We start from the raw sequence: 12,881 nt of genomic DNA, 5'->3' as shown, positions 1-12,881 counted from the left end.
ATTGTACTTCCTACTAACACCCATACACAGAGTACCACCACCTGGGTATATATAAACACCCAATCTGAAATGTCCAAAGACAATCCAGAGATGAATCAAGGAAAAGGCTTATCCATGGTGGTAAAGTGGAGGTGCGCACTGCCGGCCAGGTGTGGGAGAGAAAGACCCCAGGAGTTGAGTATCCCAACTCTGTTGTGACTGTATGTAATCAAATTAAGTGGAAAATGAAAGTGGAAACATGAAGACAAAAGACTCTCCTACTTGCTCTCTACTGCTAGGTGACACTAGATCATGACATTCACATAATCTACAAGACCATTTACAGTTCGCAGTTGTTAAAAAATTGCAATGTATCCATAAAAAACGGATGTTGTACTGTTGCTTTGTATGTCATTTGATCGTTTTTGTAGATTGGATGAGTTTCATCCAATCCACGAAAGAGAGAAGCACATGATGTAGTTTTTTTCACATGCAGATTGTGTCTGTGACAAAAACTGTAACTTGCACTGCCTCATTTTATAACATCTGTCCGAGTGCTGTCCATTCTTTTTAGTGGACAGCAATCAGACCAGAAGTATGGTCATGTGAAATAAACCTTGCACAGATAGAATCAGCAGAAATATGGTGGAACTTATACTGCAATCTGTGTGGATGGTAATCAAGTTCTGGGGTGAGGTAAAAGACTTGTTAGAAAGCTCAACACTTCTGTCTATGGTTTTGCCCAGAGACAGATACTGACACTGGAAAGGCCCCTGTGCAAGAAGTGCTCTTAGAGCCCCTTTACTTTCAATACCTAACCTTAACATAGTCACAATAACTATTTACATATGGAACAATTGTTCATTTGATGGAATCTCAGATGTGCACTCTGATATACCACAGATCTATATATAGAGAGTAGCACAAATTAAATGGAGCTACTCTACATAAGGCCTTTGTATTATTTCCTGCAGAGCATCACCAGTGATCTGTTACTGTGCAGGTCAATTATTCAAATTATTTTGATTCACCATTTGAATGCATCAAGTTTATGACTAGTTAGCGGTTCAGCTCAGTGGAGGCGAAACAGCCCAGTGGGCCCCTAAGCAGGTAATCATGGTAACAACTACGGTGGTGCACCCTAATCATGGGTATAGGGGACTCTCAGCAAATGACTTGGTTGTTACTGTAAATCAATCTCTATACAAAGACTGACACTGATATTACTATTATTTAGTGACCATGTATTGGTAGATACTAGACATGAAAACCATACAACAGATTACAGTACATTTATAGATGGTGACTTACAGCTGATGTTCTTTCTGGTGGAGTCGTTCACTTTTCTCGTATTTTTCATCTGGCCCAGATGGACATGACATTTCTTCCAGTCACTACTTATCTGCAGAAATTACAACAACATCTGACTTCTCACATTCCCAGCCCCGTCTCCATCTATTCCCAACCTGCCCAATTCCCCAGCCTACTGATACCCCACTACTGCGCCGCTGCTGCCGCGTGTGTCCCTACTACTGCATCTGCTGTGTGCCACATTAACAGTGCTTTTCCTAGTGCCCCACATAATAATGCCCAACATTGTGCCCCTTATATGGTAAAATGCCTCCTTTCTGCCCTCTAGATTGTAAAATTGTTTCCTAGAAAATATTAATGCCCTGTGCAAGTGCCCTAAGAAAATGTCCACATGTTGCTTCTAGAAAGTAATAATGCCCCATGTACACCTTTGACACTCACAACACAATACCCTGAGTGCCTCGATAACTATACACAGTATGATGGGCCCACAGCTCCCCCAAGACAATGGTCCACATCTGTATAATGGCCCCCACACTGTATGATAGCCACCAATGTAGCCAACATAGTTTAATGGTCCCCACAGTAGCCCCCACATTGTAATATGACCTCCATAGTAGCCCCCACACTGTATGAGGGTCCTACAGTAGCCAACAAGCTGTAAAATGACCCCAAAGCAGTCCCACAGTTTATGACAGCCCCCACAGTTCTTCCAACACTGTATAATGACCCCCACATTAGCTGCCACACTGTATAATGATTCACACATTACCTCCTTATTAGCCCCTACACTGTATAATAGGCCCCGTATTAGCACCAACAGTGTATAAATGTCTCCCACACCAGTGACATAACTAGAGTCCAATGGGCCTTGGTGCAAGATTTGCATGTTGGTCAGATGCATGGACCATTGTAGTGTGAAGCCCCACAGGTGTTGTGTCGGTGCATTACCTTCAGGGACTCCACGTAGCTGGTGCTGGTCACAGGTAGGGAATCTTCGGTTTTGATCGTGACGCCACTCTCAGTATTGCGGTCAGTGGGGACCGCCACTGCAGGTTGAGGGTCGCCTGGGGCTGATGGTGTGTGCAGTTAGTTGGAATAGCCTCCTGAGAGTGAGGCAAGCCCCAGGGCCCGGTGTAGGTGCGTAGTACCACAAGGCGCAGAATAACTCCACACAGGCAGAATGTCTTTCAGGGTTTTTACTCACTTCAGGTGGCAGGGTGAGTAACCCGGGCGTAGCTGGGATGAACCAGATGGGAACCAGGTATCCTTCAGGCTGACTTTATGAGGGTGACTACTAACTCGCCTTCCTTAGCCCTTGGTGGTTTGGGGTGACCCCGACTTTGAGTCCCTAGGGGGTCGCCCAGGGAAGATGCTGCAGCCTCTCTCCCCCTTTTGTTTGCCGTTTGCTTGTTCCCCGGACCAGGCCACTCCAGCTGCTTGCCTCCTGTGACCTATGGGCCCTCACTGCGGTTACGTGGCTGCGGCTTTTGTGGTGTTGTGGTGTGGGCTTTGAGAGCCCCACACCGGCAGGTTTAGCAGAAGAAAGCTGGATCTATCTTCGCTTCGGGATCTGCCGCCCGGTTGGGCCTGGTGCTCTCTAGCAGTCTCCTTACTTCCCACTCCGTGCTTTCTCTCTAGCTGACGCTGGCTTTCAGGTAGCACTCCTAGTTGACCGTTCTCCCCCGTCAGTAGCCACTGCGCGGGCGCTGTTAGACAGCAACAGCCCCACAGGTCTGCTCCTCACTGAGCCCTCTGGAGTTCTCTGCTCTAACTGACTCACTGCTCCTCCTCTCCTGTTCTTGCCTACGCCACCTAGCAACCAGACTCTCTTACCACACCCCTTGAGAGGAGATGGAGGCTTTTGGCCCCCTCCACTATTCCAGTGAAGGTCAAGGCTTTTCCCCCTCCTGGGATCCCCAGGGGTCCTCTCATGGGTACATGTGTGAGAGCTGATTACTATGCGCCTGTGTTCCACACCCCTGTCAGCCTTCTGGATTACCTGTATTGTACTGTCCCCAGCATGGGTGCAGTACTCAGTGGTGCCTGACCAGGTCAGGGGCGCCACATTCCCCCTTAGTTATCACCAGCACGTCCTCGGGCTGCAAGACAACATTTTAAAATGCATAAAACATTAAAACATGTAAAACATTTAAAAGCACCAGGTACCATACATCACCACCCTCCACCCACAAGTCCGTTAACCCACCCAAAACCCTTTCACGTTGGCCGCGACTTCAGCCACTTCTGGCAGGATGTAGAGGCGGCTTTCATGGGCTGGTGGTTTTCAGGGTATACCTGGCCTGGTGGATCCGCGCCTTCAGCCTCTTCTGGCAGGATGCAGAGGCGGCCTCCACAGTTGGTGCTGACCAGGTACCCTCTTTGTGGTGGTGAGCCAAGGCCCCATAAACAGGCATGCTCTCTGGTTGCAGGTGAGCCAAGGCCCTATATACGGACGGGCTCCTCCTGGTTGCAGACGAGCCAAGCCCCTAAACAGGCTGACTCTGGTGGCGGTGGTGCCCTCTGGTGTAACTATTTACACTGCGAGAGTTTGTGGCTATAGCCAGTTCATAGCCTTAAGGTTTATGGTTTTCTCACAATAGTTTTTGTGGGCACATGCTTAAACGTTGCAAAACAAACTTTCAAACTGGTCAAAACAGTAACTTCTCTTCTTACTTTACTTTACTCCTCTTTACCAGGGCTTGAGCCTGTATGGCGGTGGCACCTGCTGCTTTCCTGCTCTCTGTCGTCGTCTGTGGTCGTCTCATCCGTAGGTTCTTTTTCTCTGCTTTGTCTTCCTTCTCTTTCTTTAGGACTTTGTGTTACGTCCAGGGCATACAATCCTCTTTCGCCTTGATGCATAGTAAACTGGACTGAATCTCCCATCTTTAGGTTTCTGCCAGGGTGTCCTCTAGGCAGATGAGCTCTGACGTCTCTCCTGTTGACAAATATCCCTTCTTTGATACCAGGTGCTACGATGAATCCATATCCACTTCTCAGATTAAAATCCTCCACTACTCCTCTGAAAAGGGGTCCTCTGGCCTGGGCTTTGGACCTTCTCAGTAACCTTTTCTCCTGTAGGTCTCTGGCTGCAACTTCCCTCTGCTCTGGAGATTGTGGTGCAGGGGACAGCGTTGTTCTATTGCGACGCCTTGTCTTGTGGGCTGGGTTTTGCCGGGCTGTTACTTCAATGCCTTCAGGGCCCCAGGTGAGGTTTCTGGGCTGATCTTCGTCAGCAGACGGTGTCAAGTCCTCCTCATCCCAGCGGGAATAGGGCAACATCTCCGGTTCTGAGTATAGATCCACTGCTGGTGGCTCCGGAGTCAGCTCCTCAGCTTCCTGGCCTCCTCTCCCCCTTAGTTCTTCTTGGCACTCCTTTGGTGGCAGTGCTGGGGATGGGCTTTCTTCAGCTGGTCTGGGCGGTGGACTCTCTGGCGCGGCTGCAGGGGTTGCCTGAATCTCCTTGGGGGTATGCGGAGGGAGCAGATACCGATCCACCATCTCTTGTGGGAACTGGGCCTCTAGGTCAGCCTTCAGCTTCCAGTATTCGGGGTCCTCTCCTATCAGGGTCTTCCTAGCAGGGACCTCTTTGGACTGGGGAGCGGTGTCTGCTCTGGCCTTGCAGGCCGGGGTAAATGATGAGGTAATCTCTTCTTGGCGGGCCGCGCCTGGCATGGCGGCGGCCTGGTCTTGGCGGGCCGCGCCCGGCATGGCGGCGGCCTGGTCTTGGCGGGCCGCGCCCTGGATGGCGGCGGCCTGGTCTTGGCGGGCCGCGCCCGGCATGGCGGCGGCCTGGTCTTGGCGGGCCGCGCCCGGCATGGCGGCGGCCTGGTCTTGGCGGGCCGCGCCCTGTTTGGCGGCGGCCTGGATCGGCGTCGCAGCTGCGATGGGATCTGTGCAGGCTGGGCTGGACGTCGCTGCAGCAGTCTGGGCTTGGCGGGCCGCGCCTGGCGTGGCTGCGGCCTGGTTCAGCACCTCACTTGCGGCGCGGACGAGCGTTGCTGCGGCGGTGGGGTCTCGGCGGGCCGGGCCTAGCAGGGCGGCGGCCTGGGTCAGCGTTACGCCTGCGACGCGGATGAGGGTCGCGGTGGCAGCCGGTTCTTTGCGGGCCGGACTGGGCGTTGCTGCAGGGACCGGGTCTTGGTGGGCCGAGCAGGGCATCGCTGCGGCCGCTGGGGCTTGGAAGGCCGCACCTGGCGTGGCTGCGGCCTGCTTCGGCGTCGCCGCACCGGACGCCTCTTCGGGGACCGCGGGGCGTGGCAGCAGGGGTCGGGGCACTTGCGCTGGCCGGGGCATCACTCGACTCACCCACCGGTGGCAGCATCGGGGTCTGCGTCATCGCCGTCCTGTCTGGCACTCGGCGCGCGGCTCTCCTTTCATAGGCCCGAACCGCCGCGGTCATCTCCAGCATTTCCATTCGTTCTTCCCGGATCTGCTCCACAACCCGGGTCTCCAGTCGGTCGCAGAACTGGGCCAGCTCCCGGTACCACCAGGCAGCGGAGCCCGGTTCTGGATTTCTGCGGTCAGACGCCATTTCTTCTGCGCCCTCTTCTGCACGACTCTCCAGCTGTGGACTCGCCGTTGCCTCTGATAGCAAGCTGTTCAGTTTCTGCTCTGCCTCTTTCAGCAGCTCCTCTCCCAGCAGCAGGCTTGTGGCTCTCTTTCCTTCCCGCCGTCTCTGGACGCTTCCGCTCTTTTCACTAGCGAGGTCCGAACTCTGCAGGGGATCTCTGGGTAGCCACACCTCTTCGTGGGCGGTAACTTCTTCCAGCGCGGGCTGCTGTTGTTTTTCAGCGCGCTTTTCATGGTGGCAATATGGCGGCGCTTCCAATTTTTCAAGCGGACCGCCCAGGCACATGGTCACCTGTCTGGACAGGTCTAGTCCTTATCCTGTTCGTGACGCCAGATGTGAAGCCCCACAGGTGTTGTGTCGGTGCATTACCTTCAGGGACTCCACGTAGCTGGTGCTGGTCACAGGTAGGGAATCTTCGGTTTTGATCGTGACGCCACTCTCAGTATTGCGGTCAGTGGGGACCGCCACTGCAGGTTGAGGGTCGCCTGGGGCTGATGGTGTGTGCAGTTAGTTGGAATAGCCTCCTGAGAGTGAGGCAAGCCCCAGGGCCCGGTGTAGGTGCGTAGTACCACAAGGCGCAGAATAACTCCACACAGGCAGAATGTCTTTCAGGGTTTTTACTCACTTCAGGTGGCAGGGTGAGTAACCCGGGCGTAGCTGGGATGAACCAGATGGGAACCAGGTATCCTTCAGGCTGACTTTATGAGGGTGACTACTAACTCGCCTTCCTTAGCCCTTGGTGGTTTGGGGTGACCCCGACTTTGAGTCCCTAGGGGGTCGCCCAGGGAAGATGCTGCAGCCTCTCTCCCCCTTTTGTTTGCCGTTTGCTTGTTCCCCGGACCAGGCCACTCCAGCTGCTTGCCTCCTGTGACCTATGGGCCCTCACTGCGGTTACGTGGCTGCGGCTTTTGTGGTGTTGTGGTGTGGGCTTTGAGAGCCCCACACCGGCAGGTTTAGCAGAAGAAAGCTGGATCTATCTTCGCTTCGGGATCTGCCGCCCGGTTGGGCCTGGTGCTCTCTAGCAGTCTCCTTACTTCCCACTCCGTGCTTTCTCTCTAGCTGACGCTGGCTTTCAGGTAGCACTCCTAGTTGACCGTTCTCCCCCGTCAGTAGCCACTGCGCGGGCGCTGTTAGACAGCAACAGCCCCACAGGTCTGCTCCTCACTGAGCCCTCTGGAGTTCTCTGCTCTAACTGACTCACTGCTCCTCCTCTCCTGTTCTTGCCTACGCCACCTAGCAACCAGACTCTCTTACCACACCCCTTGAGAGGAGATGGAGGCTTTTGGCCCCCTCCACTATTCCAGTGAAGGTCAAGGCTTTTCCCCCTCCTGGGATCCCCAGGGGTCCTCTCATGGGTACATGTGTGAGAGCTGATTACTATGCGCCTGTGTTCCACACCCCTGTCAGCCTTCTGGATTACCTGTATTGTACTGTCCCCAGCATGGGTGCAGTACTCAGTGGTGCCTGACCAGGTCAGGGGCGCCACAGTAGCATTCTAAATCCTACAAAAACATAAAAGTTTCCCCCTCCTCTCCTTCATTATGGAGTAATGTCAGCCATCCGGTACTAATGTCCCTTATCCTGGGCCCTTTGTGATATATATGTCCCCATCCTGGTATATTTGTCTTCCATCTGCCGTCAACCCTGGTATACATGTCTCCCATCTTAGTATATATGTCCTCCATCCAGGGCACATCCTGGTATATAAGTCTCCAATCGTGAATATATGTCTCCCATCCTGTTATATGTGTCCTCCATCTTGGTATATATGTCCCTATCGTGGTATATATATGTCTCCCATCTTGGTGTTTATGTCCTCAATCATGGTCCCATCCTGGTATATACTGTATATACTCCATCCTGTTATATACAATGGCAAGCAAAAGGGTAACAATGTTTTAAACTTCTTTCAGGCTCCATATCTCACAATCCACTACAGCTTTTAGCATGGGACTGCCATCATTTTATATACAATCATTGTGGCTATATCATATATAAATTAGACTTGCAACCTTTTTAGCAAATGATCAGTTATGCAGATTCTTGTCTCTTCACTGCATTGTTACTATTCTGCTCTTGATGTTTGAAAAATCTTTATTTTTATTTCAGTAAACTATAAATTACAACCTGTTCTCACATTCCCTAATAGCTCAGTGTGTTATTAGGTTGATTCCAAACTGAAAGTCACTGACTTGAAATTGTGGAACAGCCTTGAAGATTTCACAAAAACTGAGGAACAGCATCATTCAGCTCATTGATAGAGGCCTCTTGGTCAAGAAAATTGCTAAACTGCATCATGTGAGTGCTATGACAGTTGGAAGAATACAAAATAACGTCCATCTGTCCATTGAAAAGCCAAGATTTAAACACTGCAATGGAAGCGGCTTGTATGCTTCGTAATAGTGAGATCACAGATGTCCATGCAAGCACCATGAAACGCACGTTACACAATTCTGGAATGGTGACCTGAAAAAAGGTGAAGAAGCATTGACTTCAATATCATCAAAACAAGTGTCTGCTCAAGTTTACAGAAAAGTGGAAAGTAGAAGATTTGAAACAGGTGATTTGGAGTGATGAGACGAAAGTCAATAGAATAAGCTATTGTTTCAAAGCCAAAGATGTTGTGTATGACATGCCCAGCCCTAGGGCCTTAGGTGATACTCGGAACTGGGTCAGACTAGCCCGGAGATGTTAGTGGTGGCGGGGTCCAACTCCATGACCCTGGCAGTGCCTTTGATTAATGGGGATGATGATTATATTTACAATGGAATAAAGTTTGTGATGCCACCTGTGGTTTTGCAGCTATGTGGGCCGCCACTGCGCTGTGTGTTCCCCGGGACAGATGTTGATGATGCAGCTAAGGTGATCTTGCCCCCTACAGGTAGAGCTGGACCCCGGGACAACCGTTAAATTATCAAAAGTTTATGATGATAGGGGGAGACACGGGAGGAATGAAGAAAACACCAGGGGCTTTGCAACAACAGTCCTTTACTCACTGCACCAGTTCCAAGTTGACAGCCAGCTTAGTCCTCCCAGAGTATGTTGGGATTCCTGGTGATGGGCCTCCGCCGATCCGCAGGTCAGAGGTCAATACCGGTGCACCTCTCAGATGTGCCTTTCCTGGTTGTCTCTATTGCGCTGACTCTCGCCCTCCTGTCCCGCGCCTCTGCACAAAGTGCCGTGAGCCAGGGGCTGCGGACTTTCAAAGGGTTTTCTGCCTGTCTGGTGCTCTGATCCTATTCTTGCCCCCTTCCAGTGGAGTTGTGTGCTGTTTGTGGCCCAAAGGTGCGTACAGCCACCCTGGCCTCCCGTGTTACTAGAAAGTCCTGAAGTCTTTTCCTAGTCTAGGGACCAGGACCCCGTTTACAACCAGATCCTTCCACCCGGTGTTCTGTGGAGCAAGCCCACGGGTCCTTCCCGCACTCCGGTGTCTCTAGGATCTCTTCTTCTGTGTCACCCGGGGTGAGCAGGATCCCCGTGTCTATGCTCCAGTCACTTCCTCACCACCACCACCCTCACCAACTGACTAACACTGTCAACTGTCAACTTTCAAACTTAACTCCACCCACTCACCTCAGAAACTCCTCCCACTAAGCTACACCCCCAGGCTGGTTTCAGAGACAGTGCTAACCACTATACAAGTCCCGCTGCACTAGGCCCTAACCATGGTTTAGTGGAGTGTTGTGATGAGTCTGTCTGTGTGAGTGAGTCATGTGAACTGGTGGATGACCCCCTCCTTACACTGGGATGGGATAGGTGCAGTACCTCTGTGGCGATGGAAGCCTCAGGGGCACCATACATACTTGACTGGGATTCATTGTGGTCTAACTGCTGAGGTATATGAGAGTATCCTACAAGACGAGTGTTACAGGGTTGGTGGCTTAGGAAGAAATGATATAGAAACATAGGTGCAACCCGGGGTCCACCATGCTAAAGATGGTATGTAGCTGTTAAGAGACAAGAGGGCGAGGCGGACAACAACTATAGAGAGTAGATTGATAAATCGGCGCACTATTGTCTATGTGAACTTCACACAGACTACAGAGCAGTGCGTTAGGAATCTGCTTATAATATAAAAGGTAAGAGCAACAGACCACTACTTGTGCTGTCTTCTAAGAGAAAACGAAAATAGAAAAGGACATTTTTATAAGGGTAAGTGTGGCGCCCCTGAGGCTTCAGTCGCCACAGAGTATTGCAGCTCATTTAAGCTGCGGTATTCGCCTGAAGGTAAGGAGGGGGTTAATCACTGGTGTTCCACAGTCACACTTTCAATAAAGCTTAAGAACCTTCTCCCAAGGTGGGAAGGCTCGGGTAGGCAGGAGGGTGGCCATCAAGAGTCATGGGACTTCCCCGGTCACTGAAGACAGACACCTGGGGGACCGGTTCCACTTGGGTAGAAGTAGGCGCACACTCACACAATCTTCAGTCAGTCTACCCAGGACACCAGTTCTGGGACATGACACCACCACCTCTTTCTTATCTACTCTTCATGGGGCCTGGGGCTTGGAGAGGAACGCTGGAAGGGCAACTCTGAAAAAGGACTTTCTTCTTCTTTCAAACACCAGTGACTTCTCCTAACTTATCCGGGGTTGACAGAGCCCATCACAGTGAGTGACCAGTACTATCTGGGCGAGCGGCACAAAGAGTGAGTAAAGACACCTGGAACCGCAGCATTTGACTCGGACTATTATTACCGGCGCCGCCACCCCGCACCTCGGCACTCAAACGCCATCACTACTCCCCTCATCATCCTCCCCGGGGCCCGCTCCACCTGTGGGGAGCGATACCATCTTTGGCTGGTACTACCATCCGCCCCGGAGGACAGCAACAGCAGCGGTGGCTAAATCACTGGCCGCATACCACAGGTGGCATCACGACATTCATCCTACTACTACCCCCATCATCTTCCCTCCTTATTGGTGTACACCTCGGGGACAAAGCCGGGCAAGCCATCGCGACATCCCAGATCACCACATCAGCCCGGTGACAAGTAACTCAGGTACGAGATAACCCCATACCTGACAACCCCTGCCCCCTGGGTGCTACATAAGCAATATATTTACAAGGAAGGAGCCCAGAAGGGGAGACGTATGTACCAAAATGTGTCTCTGTATGGGGATCATTATACCAGGATGGGGAACATATTTACCAGGAAAGGGCCCAGGATTCTGTACATTACTACATAATGAAGTGGGTGGGGAATCACTTAAGTCTTTATAGGATTTGGAATGCCACAAAGGACCATACAATTGACCCTCATGTGGCGGGGAGGGTATTGGACTCTAGTTACTCCAATAATACTTACCTAGGCTGACTCTCACATACATTCTGTGGAAGCAGAAATTGCCATCACATTACTATCACCTCCCAGGACAGCAACCATAACCAGGTATAGAAGGAGGAGACAGAACACAGAGCAGGAGAGGACAGTAGTCTGAGCTTTCTACTGTATTCTGTCTTGTCTGGCTCTGCAGATGATCAGTGTAAGATCACTCTCTGTCTCTCTCCCACGTTCCTTCCTCCTATTGTTCTGACAGCCGATTGTGATATCCAGATTCCCCAGCTCACAGGCAGAAGAATATGGCACTATGGCCCTGCATTACAGCCACTAGGTGACCAAACTAATTGCCTCTTTTTCAGGCCTGTTTCACACGTCAGTGAAAAACAAAGACATTTTTCACTGACTTGAAAAAAATGCCTATGTCCCTCCATGTGCCGTGATTCAAGGCACATGTGGGTTGTCCATGTGCATTCCATGATACGTGATCCATACTCCCTGATTGCACATAGCGATAAACTCACCTGTCCCTGTTCCTGCTGTCTGTGGTGCTGAAGAGTGCCGTGGTGCAGCATCCGGCCGCTGTGTCTCTCACCTCTGCAGCTACTTCCAGGTCGGCTCTGGCAGCATAACTGAATATGCAGACCATTAATGAGATGAACAGAAGAAGCAGAGAGCTGCAGATGAACACAGCATTGCTGAAAAGTTGAAAATGCTTTGTATTTTCAATGTCCGTCTTTTTCTGGTACGTGTTTCACGGACCACATCATAGTGTGGTCTGTGGGACATCAGTGATACCAGAAAAAAACAGACATGTCTCCATGCGGCAGTCAACAGACACGCGTGTACGCCGTATGGAGACACGGTCAGTGAAAAATCACTGATGTGTGTGCAGACCCATTGATTTTAATGGGTCTGTGTATGTCCGTGATTCTTGTATGTATAAAAACTAGCACATACAGTGCCTACAAGTAGTATTCAACCCCCTGCAGATTTAGCAGGTTTGATAAGATGCAAATAAGTTAGAGCCTGCAAACTTCAAACAAGAGCAGGATTTATTAACAGATGCATAAATCTTACAAACCAACAAGTTATGTTGCTCAGTTAAATTTTAATAAATTTTAAACATAAAAGTGTGGGTCAATTATTATTCAACCCCTAGGTTTAATATTTTGTGGAATAACCCTTGTTTGCAATTACAGCTAATAATCGTCTTTTATAAGACCTGATCAGGCCGGCACAGGTCTCTGGAGTTATCTTGACCCACTCCTCCATGCAGGTCTTCTCCAAGTTATCTAGGTTCTTTGGGTGTCTCATGTGGACTTTAATCTTGAGCTTCTTCCACAAGTTTTAAATTGGGCTAAGGTCAGGAGACTGACTAGGCCACTGCAACACCTTGATTTTTTCCCTCTTGAACCAGGCTTTGGTTTTCTTGGCTGTGTGCTTTGGGTCGTTGTCTTGTTGGAAGATGAAATGATGACCCATCTTAAGATCCTTGATGGAGGAGCGGAGGTTCTTGGTCAAAATCTCCAGGTAGGCCATGCTATCCATCTTCCCATGGATGCGGACCAGATGGCCAGGCCCCTTGGCTGAGAAACAGCCCCACAGCATGATGCTGCCACCACCATGCTTGACTGTAGGGATGGTATTCTTGGGGTCATATGCAGTGCCATCCAGTCTCCAAACGTCACGTGGGTGGTTGGCACCAAAGATCTCTATCTTGGTCTCATCAGACCAGAG

Source organism: Anomaloglossus baeobatrachus, chromosome 3 (assembly GCF_048569485.1).
Source record: "Anomaloglossus baeobatrachus isolate aAnoBae1 chromosome 3, aAnoBae1.hap1, whole genome shotgun sequence".
Lineage (NCBI taxonomy): Eukaryota > Metazoa > Chordata > Amphibia > Anura > Aromobatidae > Anomaloglossus > Anomaloglossus baeobatrachus.
This window is presented reverse-complemented; position numbering follows the sequence as displayed.